This window comes from Eulemur rufifrons, chromosome 1 (genome assembly GCF_041146395.1).
Source record: "Eulemur rufifrons isolate Redbay chromosome 1, OSU_ERuf_1, whole genome shotgun sequence".
Taxonomy (NCBI): Eukaryota; Metazoa; Chordata; class Mammalia; order Primates; family Lemuridae; genus Eulemur; species Eulemur rufifrons.
In genome coordinates this window covers 65270589-65289866 of record NC_090983.1, presented here as the reverse complement: position 1 = coordinate 65289866, position 19278 = coordinate 65270589, and the positions used below count along the sequence as shown (strand labels likewise).

Below are 19278 nucleotides of genomic sequence, written 5' to 3'. Positions count from 1 at the left end.
GTAGCCTACCAAATACCTATCCTTTTACATTAGCTTTAGTGGGTTACTGTTCCTTGAAACCTAAAGAGGCTAGTAGCAAACTTCCTAAAAATGACATGCTTATTCTTGTCTTTTCTCATGCTATTTATACCACTAAGACATATTCTGATTTTTCTTCAAATAATCCAAATACGATATCCCTTTAAATACAGGCTTAAAAGTTGCTTTACGCATAAAGCTGTATCTGACTAATCCTAGGTCACAATTTCCCATCTTTGAATTATGGAGGACTTTAGATTCTATCCAGGAAGCTGCTAATTACATTGGCTTTTTACGGCTCTGTATTTGTTTTATGATTTCACTATATTATTCAGTACACAGCTAGTATATCTCTTGAGACTTAGTTTCTAAATCAGTAAAGTGGGAGTAATTACATTTATTTCACAGAGCTATTATAAAGATAGGGCCTAGCACACTTCCTGCTAGCTATTTTGTTCCTATGGGTTTGGCCAAGAGAATACAGAAAAAAAATCTTCATTTTCTAACAACTGAAGATACAAGTGTGGAAAACAGCTCAATAAAAGTCAATATTATTTCCTTTGTAAGTTAAATGTGAGCAAAAATAAGTTTAACATGCCAAGAGGATTTTCAATTCTAAGCAGATTTCTTCCATAGTAAACCTGAATACATGTTCAAGAGTATACTATACTATTCCCTGTCAATCTGGCCTTCAAAAGAGTGTCATCTTTACTGTAGCTTTAGATAATAGTATAAGTTGAAGTTCTGTTTTTAGATAACAGTGACATTTTTATTTTAGCTTTTAGATAGCCAAAATACTAAAACTGCTTTTTCCTGAGAAGTTAATACATAAATTTATGACCTTAATCATTCAAAAAATTAATTTTGTCCAGACTATGTAATGTTCCTTTTTTCAGTAATTTAAGGGATCAAGTTTTTTTCTTTGATATTAATAATCTCCAAATATCCACAATATTCCCTCCATCATTCTCTTAACTACAAAATGTACTCAAATTATATATTTCAAATATGTCCCATCCATTTTCCTCATAATTGTTATTTTCTGAATTGTATACATTTGTCCATATCTCATTGTTCGAGCATTTGGAAGAACCAAGACCCTCTGTGACACTGCTCAGAGAGAAATTAAATGCTTTCATACTACAAGGCCCTAAGTATACATCCCAAACATGTCATAATATGACCTGCATTAAATACATGAAAACATATAACAGTTAAATACAGTGATATAATGAATGTATCTATGAGCCAAAATTTTTGAGTATTTCTGCAAAGTATGACAAAGTACGAACTCAATAATAAAACCACTCTGAAAATGAGCATTGGAATGGTTAAAAAAATTTAAGTATCCTTTATAAATAGTTTACTGATTACTATAATGAATGTAGTCTATGATAAAACCATATATACCTATTGAAACTACAACACTGTCTGTACTTTAAATGCTCATCCAAATACTTCACTTCAAATGTTGAAAAGTTAAGAATATTTGGGTTCCTGAAAAAGCTAAATGTAAGAGTTACCATATGATCCAGTAATTCTACTCCTAGGTAGACTTCTACTCCTATTCGTGGTTATATACGCTGGAGAAATGAAAACATGTCTGCACAAAAACTTGTACCCGAATGTTCATAGCTGTTACTCAAAATAGCCCCAAAGTGGAAATAACTCGAATGGCTATTAACTGATGAATGGATATATAAAATGTGGTATATCCATACGATGAAGTATTATTCAGTAATAAAAAGGAATGAAGTATTGATGCATGATACAATATGGAAGAATCTTGAGAACATCAGGCTAAGACAAAGAAGCCAGTCGCACAGGCATGGTGGGTCACCCCTGCAATCCCAGCAGTTTGGGAGGCCCAAGGCAAGAGGATTGCTTAAAGCCCAGAGTTTAAGACCAGCCAGAGCAACCAGTCAGCACAACATGTTGAGACCTCCATCTCTACAAAAAAAATAGACAAACCAGGCGGGGATGGTGGCATGCACCTGCAGTTTCAGCTACTTGGGAGGCTGAAGCAGGAGGATCACTTGAGCCCAGCCCAAAAGTTGGAGGCTGCAATGAACTATGATGATGTCACTGCACTCTAGCCAGACTGGACAAGAGAGAAACACTGTCTCAAAAACACAAAACCAAAGACCGGAAAAAAAAAAAAAAAAAAGAAAGAAAAGGAAGAAAGAAGATAGAAGCCAGTCACAATAACCATGTGTTGCATGATTCCATTTACATGAAATATCCAGAAAAGGCAAATCTATAGAGACAGAAAGCAGATTAGTGGTTGCCTAGAGCTATGGGTAAGACGGCAGAAAATGGGTAATTACTGCTAATAGGTACTAGGTTTCTTTTTTGGGATGATGAAATGTTTTAACCGATTGTGGTGATGGTTGTACAACCCTGTGAATACACTAAAAACTGAATTGTATACTTTAAATGGGCAAATTGTACAGTATGTGAATTATATCTCTATAAAGCTGTCTTTTTTAAAAAAAGAATATCTGAATCTCTCATTGATAGAATCTATTTGTCTTAATGAATTCTCTACTGAAATTTTAAAGTCAGTATTCTCGATTCTTCCCTAGTAAGACTTTTCATGTGTTATATGATGAGATGCTAAGACAGAAAATCAAGTCACTTACAAAATTCTCGCAGGTACTCATCCATTTAGTTAATCTTCCATGTCTATACTATATATGTTTTTTTAAAAAACTTACTAAAGCTAAATTATTCAGTTTGGGGACTAACAAGTTTATCTAACATTGTAAGTACCTAAGTACTTGGCCAGACCTTTTTTTTTTTTTTAATATCAGAGGGATTTAATAAAGATAAATAAGCCTGAAATTCTAAACCACATAAACTATTCACTCGCTTTTGCTTATTCTGCTCCCTAAATATTTTCTTTCTTTCCACTATCATCTTAGTACAATCCTAAATCAGTTCTTACTGGAAATACTGCAGTAGCCTTCTCAGAGGTCTCTCTGCTTCTCCTTCCTCCAATCCCCCTCAGCCAACAGTAATCCTGTTTTTTTTAGAAAAGCAGTAATCTTTTTAACATAAAAATCTGATCCTGCCACTCCCCTACTTAAAATCTTTCAGTGTCTGTATCACTTGCATGATAAGATCCCAAGTTCTCTGCTAGGCATAAAAAGCTCTTAAGAGGCCTCTGACTTCTTTTTTGGTCTCCTTTCCCAATTTCTTCTCATACATTAGGTGACTAAACTTCTTGCCATTCTGAAATATACTATGGTCTCCCCTGCATCCATGCCACGTGTTTGGTACATGATGTTTGCTCTTCCCTCAGATATCCTTTCCTTATTCTCTGCCTTACTCCTACACATATTCTAGGTCTTATCCCATCCATGTTCCTCTAGGGAACCATTCTGACTCACAGGAAAGCCTTAGGTACCCCTTTCTTGTTGCTCTTGTACATTCCCTGATTAAAGCACTTACAACATTGTACTATATAGCAATTTTCTATTTTGATGTCTGGCTTCCTACCACATAATACAATCCTTGAGAATTAGGAACTATTATATATTATCCTTAGAGCCTTATATTACTTGTAATATAAGATTGTAATAAAAGGCTTAAATGAAAATACACGATAATCATTAAAATTTATAGGAAACTTTACAACTTGCAAAAACAGTGTGCACATATATTCTCATTTTATCCTAACAACAAATCTTGAAGTAGGTAAGCCAGATATTTTTTCAATTTTACAAATGAGAATTTTTTTTATTTTTTATTTTTTTGAGACAGAGTCTCGCTCTGTCACCTAGGCAAGAGTGCAGTGGCATCATCATAGCTCACAGCAACCTCAAACTCCTGGGGCTCAAGTGATCTTCTTGCCTCAACCTCCTGAGTAGCTGAGACTACAGGTGCATGTACCACGCCTGGTTAATTTTTTCTATTTTTAGTAGAGACGAGATCTCGCTATTGCTCTAGCTGTTCTCAAACTCCTAAGCTCAAGCAATCCTCCTGCCTCGGCCTCCCGGAGTACTAGGATTACAGGCAGGAGCCACCATGCCCAGCCTGAGAAATTCTTAAATTAATACATATTACTAATTGTCAGCTTAGAAAAACAAGAAAGAATCTTAATATTTAGGAAAAAATCTATCATTATTAGTTATGAATTTTTAATGTAGGAATAACTTAAATAAATTTTCATAAATATACTTGTCAATAACTAAATAAATCATATATCAATTTTTCAGTTTGTGAAGTTGAAAAATGTTGGCCAATCAGGACTACACATTTCCTTTAATCTATCACTCCAAACTTAGTATTAAAGGACTACTTTCCACTCGGCTGTTCTGCGCAGGAGAGTCATAGACAGCCATGACGCCCAGCTGGAATGGCATGATTTTGAAGCCCCACTTCCACAAGGACTGGCAGCGACGCGTGGCCACGTGGTTCAACCAGCAGGCCCGGAAGATCCGCAGACGCAAGGCAGGGCAAGCATAAGCGTACCCCATCGCCCCGCGCCCTACGTCGGGACCCATCCAGCCCATAGTGCGGTGCCCCACGGTGCGGTATCACACCAAAGTGCGAGCCGGCAGGGGCTTCAGCCTGGAGGAGTTAACGGTGACTGGCATCCACAAGAAGGTGGCCCAGACCATTGGAATTTCTGTGGATCCAAGGAGGCGGAACAAGTCCACGGAGTCCCTGCAGGCAAACGTGCAGCGGCTGAAGGAGTACCGCTCCAAGCTCATCCTCTTCCCCAGGAAGCCCTCGGCCCCCAAGAAGGGAGACAGCCCTCCTGAAGAACTCAAACTGGCCACCCAGCTGTCAGGCCCCGTCATGACCATACGGAACGTCTACAAGAAGAAGGCCAGAGTCATCACCGAGGAGGAGAAGAACTTCAAGGCCTTTGCCAGTCTGCGCATGGCCCGTGCCAACGCCCGGCTGTTTAGCATATGGGCGAAAAGAGCCAAGGAAGCCACAGAACAGGATGTTGAAAAGAAAAAGTGAAGCCTTTTGGGGACTTTCAATAAATCAGGAGTGAAAAGAAAAAAAAAAAAAAAAATATATATATATATATATATATATATATTAAAGGACTGTAAAAGGATCAGTTAGATATACATTTGGCAATCATGACCTTAATTTTGAACCCATGCTCCTATTTCTACTTGATTCTACTCTCCTCTGTCATTCCTATCAACTTTTCATTCTTTCTCATTTTTCTGGTTTGATGGTTTCATTTACTGTTTGTATAAGACCCTGGCTTTCCTGGATAACTATTTCAATAACCTACGCTAACTCCAATGTTTCTGGCTACTTTGTTGAACAAAACCCACATCCTTGTTAAAGTTAGTACAAAGTAGACTTTATTCTGCATTCCAAGTGTTTCATTAGTTAACCCAACCCCACTACCATAATAGTATAAAAAAGTTACTTCACCCTTTTGTTGAAGTAGTCTTCACTCTGTCATAGGTATGAATATTAACAGCTTATTCAATATGACCCTTTTGGTCTTCTGTAATTTTGTACTCAGGAGCAAAAAATTTTAGCATTACTTTCCTGTTTTCTTATCTAGCAAAATGTATTTCTTTTAGGTGATTATAGGTATTCTAAGTAAACAGCAGAAAGGTGTTAACAATAACGTATACAATTAACCGAACACCCCATCTCATCTTTATATCCCCAAATAAAAGAGCAATATAAGGCCGAGCAAGGTGGCTCACACCTGTAATCCTAGCACTCTGGGAGGCCAAGGCAGGAGGATCACTTGAGCTCAGGAGTTTGAGACCAGCCTGAGCAAGAGTGAGACCCTGTCTCTACTAAAAATAGAAAAATTAGCTGGGCCTCATGGCATGCACCTGTAGTCCCAGCTACTCTGGAGGCTGAGGCAAGAAGATTGCCTGAGCCCAGGAGTTTGGCGTTGCAGTGAGCTATGATGACGCCACTGCACTCTACCCATGGTGACAGAGCGAGACTCTGTCTCAAAAAAAAAAAAAAAAAAAAAAAAAGAGCAATATAAAAAGGATGAAAAGAGCACTAGGAATAAGAGGCCTGGATTCCATTTTGGGGTATGGTACTAATTAATAGCATCTGATACTGGGCAATTTATTTAACATCTCTGAACTTAAGTTTTCCTTCCCACATGTTTGTGACTCTGCTTTGTAAAATACATCAGCAATGCTTTTGTAATCCTTCTCCTACAAGTTTAGTCCAGAATGTTCAAATGTCCTGCCAAATCACCTTCTTCATGATGCCTTTCCTGGTCATACTATTTAAATATTATCACCACACCACCACCAGTACTTCAAATTAGAACTTGTTATCGTCTAAAATACTATATATTCACTTATTTTTCATATTTATTGTCTGTCTCCCCCACAAAATTGTTGACTACTATACTGTTTTGTTCACTTTAGTATCTTCAGAAACTCAGATCAGTCCTAACACAAGATGTGCTCAATGAATATTTGTTGAATGAATGAACAGATAGCTAAGAAGACTGACAAGTCGAGGACCTCTCCAATTCCAAGAAGTCATTAATGTAAGAAGGCAAATCAGAAAATCTCTTCCAAAAGTTTTCACAAACTAGTCATGCAAATTGAATAAAATAAATCAAATGTCTATACTTTGCTTTAACTGTTTCTGAATATACTATAAATTTGATAATTAGGGCAAAAGCATCAATCTTGATTAATACATTTTTCCTATCATTCAATAAACCTGACTTGCAAAGCACATCATACAAATTCTTCTGATGACAAATACATGTTGGTACTCAGGCCTCTTCTCCTAATTTGAATAAACTTTTGAAACCTAAAATTTTTGTTTTAAGAGACATGATCTCATCATGTTGCCCAGACTGGAGTATGGTGGCTATTCACAGGCTTGATCATACTTCCCTGTGGCCTTGACCTCTTGAGCACAAGTAATACTCCCGCCTGAGTAGCTGGGCCTGCATACCTAGCTTGAAATGTTAAAATTTAACTTGCCATCCAAGCAATAAAGTGCCAATAAAGTCTCTTTTCCCATATTTATAGCAAACTTCTCAAATTCATTAAAGACAGGGAGTTAGGTTCTACTAGTTCCTTTCTGTAAGCTAATTTTATTTTACACAAAACAGCAATACCCTGGGCTTGGCTGAGTCACATTTGGTTTATTAGTTCCATATTGAACATCTCTTTCTCTAAAGATGCATATTAGAGTCCCATAAAAGGCAAATGAAATTCTACTCAACTTACACAGTAAGACAATTTTTATGTAAATATGAAATACTATATACAAATACATAAAAGCACAAATCCAGAACATTTCTTTCACTATCAAAGTTTCATATGAATTTATCTGGTTCTCCTGTTCAGTCTGTATAGAAACATATATATCCAAGACAAGGCCCATCTCCAGACCAATTATATCAGAATCTTTGGGGGTGGTGGTCTAAGTATTAACAGTTTTGGAAGCTCTCTAGAAGATTCCAGGGTTGAGAACCCCTGCCATAAAGCTTTTAAAAGCTTCAACATCGCTGGATTACATCAATTTTGAAGTTCAAATGAAAATAATAATCAACTAATGTTTACTGTACTTTTCACTTGCTTTTTTTTTTTTTTGAGACAGAGTCTCACTATGTTGTCTGGGCTAGAGTGCTGTGGCATCAGCCTAGCTCACAGCAACTTCAAACTCCTGGGCTCAAGCGATCCTCCTGTCTCAGCCTCCCGAGTAGCTGGGAGTACAGGCATGCGCCACCATGCCCGGCTAACTTTTTTCTATATATTTTTAGTTGTTGAGGTAATTTCGATTTTTTTTTTTTAGTAGAGACAGGGGTCTCGCTCTTGTTCAGGCTGGTCTCGAACTCCTGAGCCCATATGATCAACCAGCCTTGGCCTCCCAGAGTGCTAGGATTACAAGCATGAGCCACTGTGCCCGGCCTGGCTTGATATTTAATATTAAGGATGCTATAAGACTGACTAAAAAAAACAAAAATTTTAAAAAGAAAGAAAAGATCTGTTAATATGAGGTGGTGGGAAGTATTAAGATGAATACAAAAACAGTAGGGAAAACATACAGACAGCTTGGATGAGAACGTCCCATTTAAAGAGAAGGGAAGAAAATAGAATTCAACATCATAGTAAGGCCCAAGATCCAGGTAGGAAAATAAAAAGAGAACAATTCAGACAAGTAACAGCAGATATGTGTGAAGGGAGCTTCTATAAACTGGAACTGACAACCAACCAAAGATGTGAAGAATAATTGGCTTTACTGTTAATGGAGGCTCTGAATGGGTACACATTGGTAAACTAAGTATATAAAACATTATAAACTATCTACTCTGTATCTAGATGAGTACTCGGGGTGGGAGGTGACAAGGGCAGTTGTAAGAACTCCTAGCTATTCTGTCACAACAAGGACAGAGAAATCTGAACCAAGGATCTCCCCTTTCCAAGCGTCTTCTGTTCCTCCCTCAAAAACTCTTATTAAGGACCGACTGGCAAGTGTGCTGTAACTAGAGTAGGCCTATGGAAAAGGAGGTAGGGAAAATAGGACCTTGACCCCTCCAAAAAATTTCTGCAAGGGTATGTGACTACCTGGGTAAGGCTGTCTATCTACCCATTAATCCCTTGCTAGGTAACCCTTACCATAGTCCATCACTTTTTGAGGCTCCACCTCACCCATATACAGAGGGAGCCAAGATGATGGGAGGAGCGCTCGACCTAGCAATGGAACCTATTGCCCTAGATATTCAGAAGATATGAGTTGTGATATGCTATATTAGACTAGGATAAGTGAATATCCACAAAGTTCAGTTTCAATATCATGTGTAAAGAATGATTAATAAACAGAATTGAACAAATAGATCCTCATTAGGCAATAAAGAAGAAAAGCTTCAAGGGAGGAATGATGTACATATCTATCAGCTGCTTAGATGGAGGATTATCTCCTGATACTTGGGCAGCAACTCCACAAAGAACCAGAGAGGCCTGGTCCAGAAAGAAACCCAAACCTCCAGGTAGAATATTATTAATACTTAGACCACAGCTTAGAAAAGCGGGCTTGCCTTTCAGAAACACTATATCCATTAGAATACAGTATATCTATCAGAATACAGGGCCAACAAGGGAAACAACATTACTCCAAAGTCTTATTCTTCTCTCTCCAATTTTTAACACCCTGGAAACTTTCCGCTTGGGATCAGAGCTGAATAAAAGAGAGCACTGAGTCCTTCTCCACCCTCAGTAATTTGTGTCTTAGAGTGAGAGGATAAGAGAAAGGAAAAGAGAAAGAATGAATCAACTGAGAGAATCTAACAACTAAGATAAACTATCCGAAGAGATAAGAGTTCAAAAACTGGCACTATTGATAGGACTGATAAATAACCCATTACTCAGATACAAGTGTCCTGTTCAATATCAGGTCTAATACTTTGTAGGATAGGTCAACAGAGAAGCAATAGTGCCTCTACCAAGTTATCTAAACTACATTAATAAAAATGTTAGATTCATGGGGCCTCCAAATATAAAGTTTGGGATAAAAAGAAAAGAGAGACTTTGGAAAGATGCTAGATAGCCATCAGAGAGAGGCTGGATGGCAGCAAAGAAGATCTGAATATTTTTGAGGGCAAAAAATTGAGGTTTACTATCTAAAATATAGCCTGATATATTGATGAGAAGTATAAAGCTTGGAGAAATATGTTACGAACTCCAGAAACAGTTTATTAAGTAATAGATCACCAGCTGGCTCAGTAATGAAAATCAGGCTTCAAACAACTATGAGAGAGTGAGAAGGCAAAAAGAATTCTAGATTATTTTGGAAGAAGAAAGGAAGATAAAAGGGGGACCTAGGAAGACCAATAGGCAACCAGAGATACTCCTCAGTTGTCTAGTTCATTCACATTTGCTGTTATACTAGAAAAGGTTTGCATAGAAGTCCTAGGCACCAACATACCTTAAACACTCCTCCATCCAGTTTAACAGGGCTACTGGCAACAAGGTCTGGGGTGGAATGATGTGGCAGACTCGGAAAATATGTTGGAGATAGACACAGAGACACTAACTCTAACCCTATCTTCTTAGTGAAACTGGGAAACCTTTCAAAGTGAATGCAAACATTACAACAACCAGTAAAGGGAAGGATTCTTAAAATTGGAATATTTACCCCCAAGTCTACATGAAGAGTTTTGATTTTGTTTTTGTTTTAGCATGTAAAGTGTGGAAGCACCAGGGTCTAGAATAGAACTTCAAGAACTGGCAACAATGAAATTAATCAAATGAAAAAATTAGATCTAGAAAGAATATTAATTCCTAGTTTGAGGTGAAAATTAATACTTGGAAAGGTGTTTATCAGAAGAGAAAAGCAGTGGTCTCTAAAAAATTTCATTTGAATTCCACATATACTATTTCCAGACAGTTCTAAGGCATTAAGTTTATTTGAATGTGTGTCTGTTTGTATATCAATCAATATGACTTTGGAAAATTAGATGTGTTTTTTAATCAATGCACTAAGATACTGGGAATCAATATAGATCTAGGATTCATTTCAGGCTTCCTAGCATATGAGAAGTAATCTAAATGGAAAATAAAAGAATATCTAAAAGAAGAAAATGAAAAGGGACAAAGTGGGTAACAGTTAGTTATACTAAAGGTACAATTACTTTTAAAAGAAGGAACTCAAAAGTTTTAAAAAGTGAGATTCAAAGGGACTATATTGTTTCCAACCGGAAGCAGAGATGTTTTGAAATAAAAGTAATAGCACTATATATTTGATATCTACTATGGGCTCTTAGCCTTATAAATAGATACTTCCATCACCGGGGTTCAGCAGGTTCCTTGAAATGAAAGCTAGCCTTGGTATTTTCTTACTCTCTTTAAAGTATTTATTTCACTTAGTTTTTGGTCCTATTGACTCCTTACTTTCTTGCCAGATCAGCAATGCCAAAATAAAAACACTTAAACTATTATATCTAACTATTTAATTTGTATTCCATAAGTTATTCAAAGTATTTAGTACACTGCAATTCTGTGCTCTATAGACTATTGCAATTTTGCTTTTAACCAAGTGGAAACTTACTTCCCAAAAGATTTCTCCAAGTCTAACCTTTTTAAATAATTTAGACACTCAATAATCTTTGTTCTCAGTTCCTACTCAGGTTGGAAAAATAACTAGATTCAAATTCATATTAAGGCAAATTACCTCAGTTTTGCATCCATACCTACCTACACACACACATATATACATACATAAACATCCCATGAGTTATTGGTGTCAATTTTCTCAAATTTGCTAGCTATTTCAAACTCCCATGCATCAGATATTCTCATATACACCCCTTGGTGAGAAATTTAAAGGAAACTTCCAATTAGTCTTTATTTCCAGAAATTACTCTCTGATGTCCTAAACAATATTCTTATCAGGATGACCCATTATATAATATCTGTAATTACTGTCTATTTCCTTACTGAATCCCCAAGTGTAATTCATTATTGTTTGTGGGTTTGTGATATTATATATCCCTCCTCGGGAAATTTGTAATTAGGTAAAAAAAGTTTCCCTATTCCAATAATGCTTCCCATCTCCTGAGTCCTGTAATCTTATCAAGCCAATGAAATTAGCCCTGCCTTTTGGCTTTGTGGTCCCTCACTGATCTGTGAAAAGATAAGTATTAACATTGTTCTCCTAATTCACACTGAATTCCAGAATTTATACTTTTAAGAGTTGTCTCAAAAATATTGAATAAATTGCCTACAGTTGTCTCTCATAAAATATAAAATGTTAGCATATATGAAGGAAAACAATATAAAATGGCTAAAATGAATATATTGGGAATATTTTCCAGTTAGAAATATAGTAATTGAGTGATTTTACATTATACTGCAAAAAAGGCAACTAAAGATAGATATTTTAAAAATGGGCAGAAATACACTAAGTTATACTAATTACTTGTAGAAACATCAATATCTTTTTATAACAGAGTTCCTAGGGACTGAGAAATCCAAATTCAATGACCATGTTCTACAAAATATTACAACAAAACTGGGATTACATACAACCAAAAGGCTTAATTATTTTTTTAAAATTCATCTTACGGGGTAGCTCCTTATACATACACGTTATCACATATAACACACATAGATTTGTTTCTTTTCTTTCAAGAAAAATATCTATGTGCTGAAGCCAGTATTCACTCAGCCTAATCTTTTATACTCTCTCTAGAGTGTATTTCAAATATGGTATAATAGAATAATATCAACGCTTGATTCAGATGCTATGGAAAATGATTTGGTGGCCCCTTAAAAAAGCTAAACATAACATTACCACATGTATTGAAAGTAGAGACTTGAAAAGATACTTGTATACCTAAATGTCCCTCAACAGATGAATGGATAAAAAAAAGTGATATACATATATATACTTATATAAGTATATACATATGTATTTGTATATTTGTAAACATACATGTATGTATATATTATACATTTATATATTTATATGTACATATATATACTTATAAAATTGAGCCATAAAAGATAATTAAGTTGTGATACATGCTACAACATGGATGAACCTTGAAAACCTTACAGTAAGTGAAATAAGCCTGATCCAAAAAAGGACAAATATTGTATGATTCCACTTATAAGAAATATGGAGAATAGGCAAATTTTTAGGGAAAGAAAGTAGATTAGCAGTTATCAGGGGCTGGGGGTGGGGGAAATGGGAAGTTATTGCTTAATGGTTACAGAGTTTCTGTTTGGGGTGATGAAAAAATTTTGGAAATAGGCAGTGGTGATGGTTGCACAACACTGTGAATGTAATTAATGCCACTGAATCGTACACATAAAAATAAATAAAATGACAAATTTCATGTTATATATATATATATATATATATATATATATATATTTTACCACAACTTAAAAAGAATAATGTAATATACCAAAACCCATTAAATTGTATACTTTAAATGGGTGAACTATATGGTATGTGCATTATATCTCACTAAATCTATTTTAATGATTAAAGTCCTTCCTGTTTCAATGCTTGAAGATCTTGTTCTGGTTCCTTTTTCTTCAAGGAGGCCTCCCTGGTCATTCTAGTTACCCTTATCTTACTGTCAATTCATAGTATTTTTTTTAACTTATGTATATCAGTCTTTCAGCAATTAATTTTATCCTCCTTTTGACATCTCTTTTGTTTCTTAATTACTGTAACATTTGATATTTAATTATGCTTTGCTTATAAACTAGATTAGTTGCTTGAGTTATCAAATCAAGACCCACATTTAATATTTGTTTGTACTTTGTTTACCAAACTAGATTAGTAGTAGCTCAGATTGTCAAATCAGGACCCAACAGCCCTCCATATCTTCAAATCATTCAATTTTACATTGTACAAATATATTAAATTTTAATAACAAGTGTTAGAAGAAACATTCTAAGTAAAATTAATCAGAATACTCATTCTCTGGGCATTCCAATTAATCAAGGACATAACAGACTTAGTTCAGTATAATCATTAAAAGTAGGAAATAATGATACAGAAATTTTTTTCTGATTGACCAGTCATTTCTCTTTTTCCCCAACTGAAGCAAAGACAACACATTGTTCAAATAAAAAAAGTTTTTAAAAATAGATGAATACACAGAATTTAACATATATACTAACATTTTTATACCTAAGTAGAAATGTTCAGGATATACAATTCTAATCCTGAAAAGAGTTAATAAATATGAAATTACACAGATAATTTAGTTATAATAAAAAACAATGTTGTGGGGACCAACCAAAAATTTTACTAACTTAAATAACTTATTTAATGATTACAGTGACCTTAAAATAGTTATACTTAAGAGAACTCTTTGGTTATGATAATAAAAGGAAGACTTTACAGAAAGGAAAAGAATGAATAAATATTTTTTCTTCCTTTGAAAAATAGCATAAAATTTGAGAAATGTTATCAAAACAGCAAACTTAGTACAAAGTCATTTATTTATAGAATAGAAATATACAGGCTAGGTAGAGTTTCTATCCATTCCCTTAGTACACCCTTAAAATGACCTTTTAGACTCAGGCCATTTTAATGTACAGCAGGGTTTTTTTTTTTTTTGAGACAGAGTCTTGCTCCATTGCCTAGGCTAGAGTACTGTGGCATCAGCCTAGCTCATAGCAACCTCAAACTCTTGGGCTCAAGGGATCCCCCTGCCTCAGCCTCCCGAGTACCTAGGACTACAGGCGTGCTCCACCATACCCTGCTAATTTTTTCTATTTTTAGTTGCCCCATTAATTTCTTTCTATTTTTTTAGTAGAGATTGGTCTCACTCTTGCTCATGCTGGTCTCGAACTCCTTACCTCAAGTGATCCTCCCTCTTTGACCTCTCAGAGTGCTAGAACTACAGGTGTGAGCCACCATGCCCGGCCAACATTTTTTACATGTGTAGCAGTTTTTGTAAAAGTATTTCTTTCCTGCAGTTTATCTGATTGACTCACTTTTAAGTATCCTTAAAAAAATAAATGTGAACAGTATTACCTTATACAAAGTTTAATAAATAATTTATACTTTGATCCAAAAGATAAAGGCTTTAAGTTTTTAAAATATGGCATCATTACGTCAAAAGTAAATCTGTTTCAAAGAATAACTGTTTCTATTCTCTACTGAAGTAGAACAACTTACGTGCACTTTTACAATGAAAATATCCACTAGCATATTTGAAATTATTGCCTTTCCAATCAGAAATACAGCTATTTAGCAAATTTACCTGTCCAAAAAACAGCCAAAAAGGGGAAGTAAACAAAAATGTTCCCAAGCTGACAAAATATATGAATTAAAACTCATTCTACATTATATAGAATGTCCCTATGCACTTAATATTTGAAGTTTTATAATTTACACATGATTCCAACAAGTTTGGGTTGTGATTCCCAAGGTCACAACATATAAAAAAGAGAAATTAAGATGATAATAGCAGCTGTAATTTTCTAAGCACTTACTAAATTAAGCACTATACATGGAGATAATGGTATCTCCATATATAGTGGAGGGAGTGTCTGTAATAAGTAACCATACTAAAAGCTGTGTAGGAATTCAAAAAAGACCAACAAATGACTTGACTCCATGATCAAGAATCTACAAACCTTATGTTCAAGGGTATCACTGTGTTTTAATACAGAATGGTAACCAATATTAAAAAAGACAACTCCTTGAGATTTTAAACAAAACGTTAAAAAAATTTTAACTTTAATATCATATACTTTTTAAATATGGTCAATGGAATTTAACAACCTGGCATTGAGGAACCATCACTTATATCAATTACCTTAGGCAGTATTAATCTCCCTCATATTCAATTTCTCCAAATGTAAAATGGGAATATTATGGTGAGAATCAAGATATGTAAATAAACACAGCACAACTCATTAGTAAGGTAGTCACTGAGATACTCTGAAAAATTGACTACCCAGAATAATTTGCTCTTTGAGATAAACAATTTTATTACTTTTTAAATTGTATTACTTTTTAGATGTTTAGATGTTCCTCTAGTTACTAAATACATAAAGGAGATAATGCCAAGTGTATAGTAAATGCTCTCAAATTTAATTACAAACCACCTCTTTGACTACGTAAGTCCAATTCATTCTTCAATCTCAATTTAGTATCTTCTCTGTAAAGCCTTCCCACAATTCCACTTGCATATCTAATGGACACTTCAGTCTACCATGTCCAAAATCAGAATCCTGATACTCTGCCCCCATCCCAAACCTGCTCTACCTGAAAACCTTTCCCATTTCACAGCAGATGGCAATACCATCCTTCCAGTTACTCACCCAAAAACCTCAAAGTCATCTTTCTCCTCTTTTTCTCATATCTCACATATCCAGTCCATCAGGAAATCTTTTTGGTTGTACCTTAAAAACATCCAGAATTTAACTGCTACCAGGGCACTACCTTCTCTCACTTAGATTACTCTAAAAGCCTTCTAACTGGTGGTCCATGCCTCCCTACAGTCTATTCTCAGCACAGCAACTGGAATGATCCTTTAAAAATATAAGTGAGGGGGCTGGGTGCAGTGACTCAATGCCTGTAATCCTAGCACTTTGGAAGGCCGAGGCAGGAGGACTGCTTGAGGCCAGGAGTTTGAGACTAGTCATAGCAAGAGCAAGACCCCATCTCTACATGGAATAGAAAAATTAGCCCAGTATAGTGGCATGTGCCTATAGTCCCAGCTGAGGCAAGTGGATTGCTTGAGCCCAGGAGTTTGAGGTTGCAATGAGCTATGATGATGCCACTGTACTTGCCCTGGTGACAGACCAAGACCTTGTCTAAAAAACAAAAAACAAACAAACAAAAGATCTACTGAAAGCTCTGCAATGGCTCATCAAAGTCCCTACAGTAGTCTGTGAGGCTCTGCATGAATGATCCTCCCACCCATTACTTTTGACAATACGTCCTCCTACTCTCCCTCTTCCTTTATTCCAATCACAATGGCCTCTGTTCTCCGTTCATTTCCCTGAACACACCAGTCATACTCTTCTTTCATGCCCTTTTCCTGGAAGACTCTTCCCAAATGTATCCACATAGCTAACTTCCTTGGTCTTTGCTAAATTATCACCTTCTCTGTGAGTCCTTTCTCAGCTCCAGAACCCCACTGCCACTATATCCTTCTCATCTTGCTCCTTTTTCTTTCCTTCGTTAGCACTTATCATCTTCTAACATGCTATGTACTTTATTTATGTTTATTGTTTATCTCCACTACTACTACAATATATGTTCCACAAAGGCAGAAACTTTTGGAAGTTTTATTTACTGATATTTCCCATGTACTAGAACAGCACACAACAAATTCAAATTAAATACGTAAATAAAACAACACATTGGATATCTCTCCTATGCTTATCTCTATTGTATGACTTATCACATTGTATTTTAACAGCCTGTTAATTTTCTGCCTCTTCCATCAAACACTAAAGTTTCTTGAGACAACGGATTTTGTTTTGCTTTCTAATGTCATTGCTTGTACTTCCTTAAAGTGCCCGACACTTAACAGGCACTCTAATATTTGATAAATTGATGAAAAAATAAAACCTTCTTTTTTTTTTTTTTTTTTGTTGAGACAGAGTCTCACTTTGTTGCCCAGGCTAGAGTGAGTGCCGTGGCGTCAGCTTAGCTCACAGCAACCTCAGACTCCTCGGCTTAAGCGATCCTACTGCCTCAGCCTCCCGAGTAGCTGGGACTACAGGCATGCGCCACTATGCCCGGCTAATTTTTTCTATATAGATTTTTAGTTGTCCATATAATTTCTTTCTATTTTTTTTTTAGTAGAGACGGGGTCTCGCTCTTGCTCAGGCTGGTCTCGAACTCCTGACCTCAAGCGATCCACCCGCCTCGGCCTCCCAGAGAGCTAGGATTACAGGCGTGAGCCACCGCGCCCGGCCAATAAAACCTTCTAAATCAAAGGTGTAAGCACCTTTAATATCTACAAAATACAAAAACAATGCTTACGGTATGACACTGGAGACTGAGTTCTGTATTTTGTTAGTGTTTTCAGTCTGGCTCTGGCACTTACTGGCTAAAGGACCTTGATCAAATTATGTAAATTCTCTACAACTATTTCCTTATCAATAAAAATGGAAATAATAATAATGGTACCAGCACCTGTGATTATCATAAATTTTAAATGATAGAATTAGCACAGAGGTTTGCACATAGTAAGTATTCAATAAGTGACATCTATTACTTGTCATAATAAATTAAAAGAGGCACTATTATAATTCTTACTGTGATAAATTGACTAAGCTAGCATATTCTCTAAACATAATCTTTAGAATCTTCTTAGAATTTTTTATATTAAAAATTACTGAGTTACCTAAAATAACCCTGATAAGCATTTTGCAAAAGTACCTTAAATCTCTCAACAAAAATGGGATTCTGTTTACATTATCCTGAATATTTTTAAATATTTCTAGATGTTAGGTTCTATAACCTTCTTCAGTAACTGCTTTCAATTTTTAATGTTATGTTTTCTTTTATATAACCAAAATGCCTAGTAATAGTTTAAAAATTAAACATCTATTATATTTAGATCTATACTCATATACCCATAATATAAACACACATTCTTTCCTCCACTCTGAACAATTTCATTTTCATAAATAAGACTTTTGAGAAAAAGTTAAATAATTTTAAGTATATTTGTGACTCTTTACTAAATCACCTTTAAGCTTTCTACTTCTCATTTTAGTCATGTATCCAGTAATGTGTATATTCCTATGGTAATGTTATATAAAGGATTGAGAAAAACTAACAGTTCTGTTCAAATTAAAAGGCCAATGTATTGGTGTTTATTTTAAAGCTATAAAATTTTTCCATTATTTCTATTGTGACTACTAATGTTTTCCTATCTGCAGAGTCAGTTCTCCATTTTATAAAATATTTGTGAAATTCATTTTCTTTATAGTTTATACTATCATAAAGAAATAAACAAACGTACACAATTTACCTAAGCACTCATCTGGGTAGTAGACAAGAAAATTGAGGTAAGCAGTTTAATTGATTGTCCCAAGACCACAGATGGAGTGACTGCCAGTTGGAGGATTAAAACTAAGAAGCTCATTATTCCCTTCTTATATTCTGAATACTTAACATTGTTTTTATATCATAAAGATCTAACTATCCAAGAACAATAATTTAATAATTAAAACAATTATCAGCATATTTTGACAATACATAACAGAATTATGAAATGTATTAAATCAAAATAAGAGTTTATCCAAGCAGTCTTTTTAAAAAATTAATCTGATTTGCTACATAAGTTATTTTTAAAATTTTGCTTAAAGTACCAAGAAAGTAGCAGCTTAATATACTTTATTATTTCAATGCCTTTTAATAAAGCTAATTTCTTCAACCAAAATCTACAGTAAGTATATGAGGTGGTTGGATTTAAAATACCAAACAGAAATACTTTTTCATTTAAAAAAAAAATCCTCCAAACTTAAAACAGTAGTTTCTACTCAAATTGTAAACTTCAACTTCAGGATATTATTTATATGAGATATATTTATGAAAATACAATGACAAAAAGTAAAGAAAACACCAAATACTCTCGCATTTACAGGATAAAAAGACATACACTATAACATTAACAGCTTACTGTGGAGAGTGGGTTTAATCAGGAAGTAGCCATTATCCTTTCGATTCAGAGCAGTGACAGCACTCCAAAACAACAAGCCGTGATATTTTTCAGTTAAAAGGCATGAAAGAATACCTACTATTGTGCCCTAGCTTTGCTGACCCCAAAGGTCAGCATATGTC

The 19278-nt window shown here is 35.1% G+C and overlaps 1 protein-coding gene and 1 pseudogene across 4 annotated transcripts in view; one reads left to right on the top strand and one right to left on the bottom strand.

Annotated features, from left to right (window-relative positions):
* BAZ2B (bromodomain adjacent to zinc finger domain 2B) overlaps positions 1-19278 on the bottom strand; it is a 256050-nt gene that overhangs the window by 148576 nt on the left and 88196 nt on the right. The window lies entirely within an intron of this gene.
* LOC138386081 (large ribosomal subunit protein eL13 pseudogene) lies at positions 4361-5015 on the top strand (annotated as a pseudogene).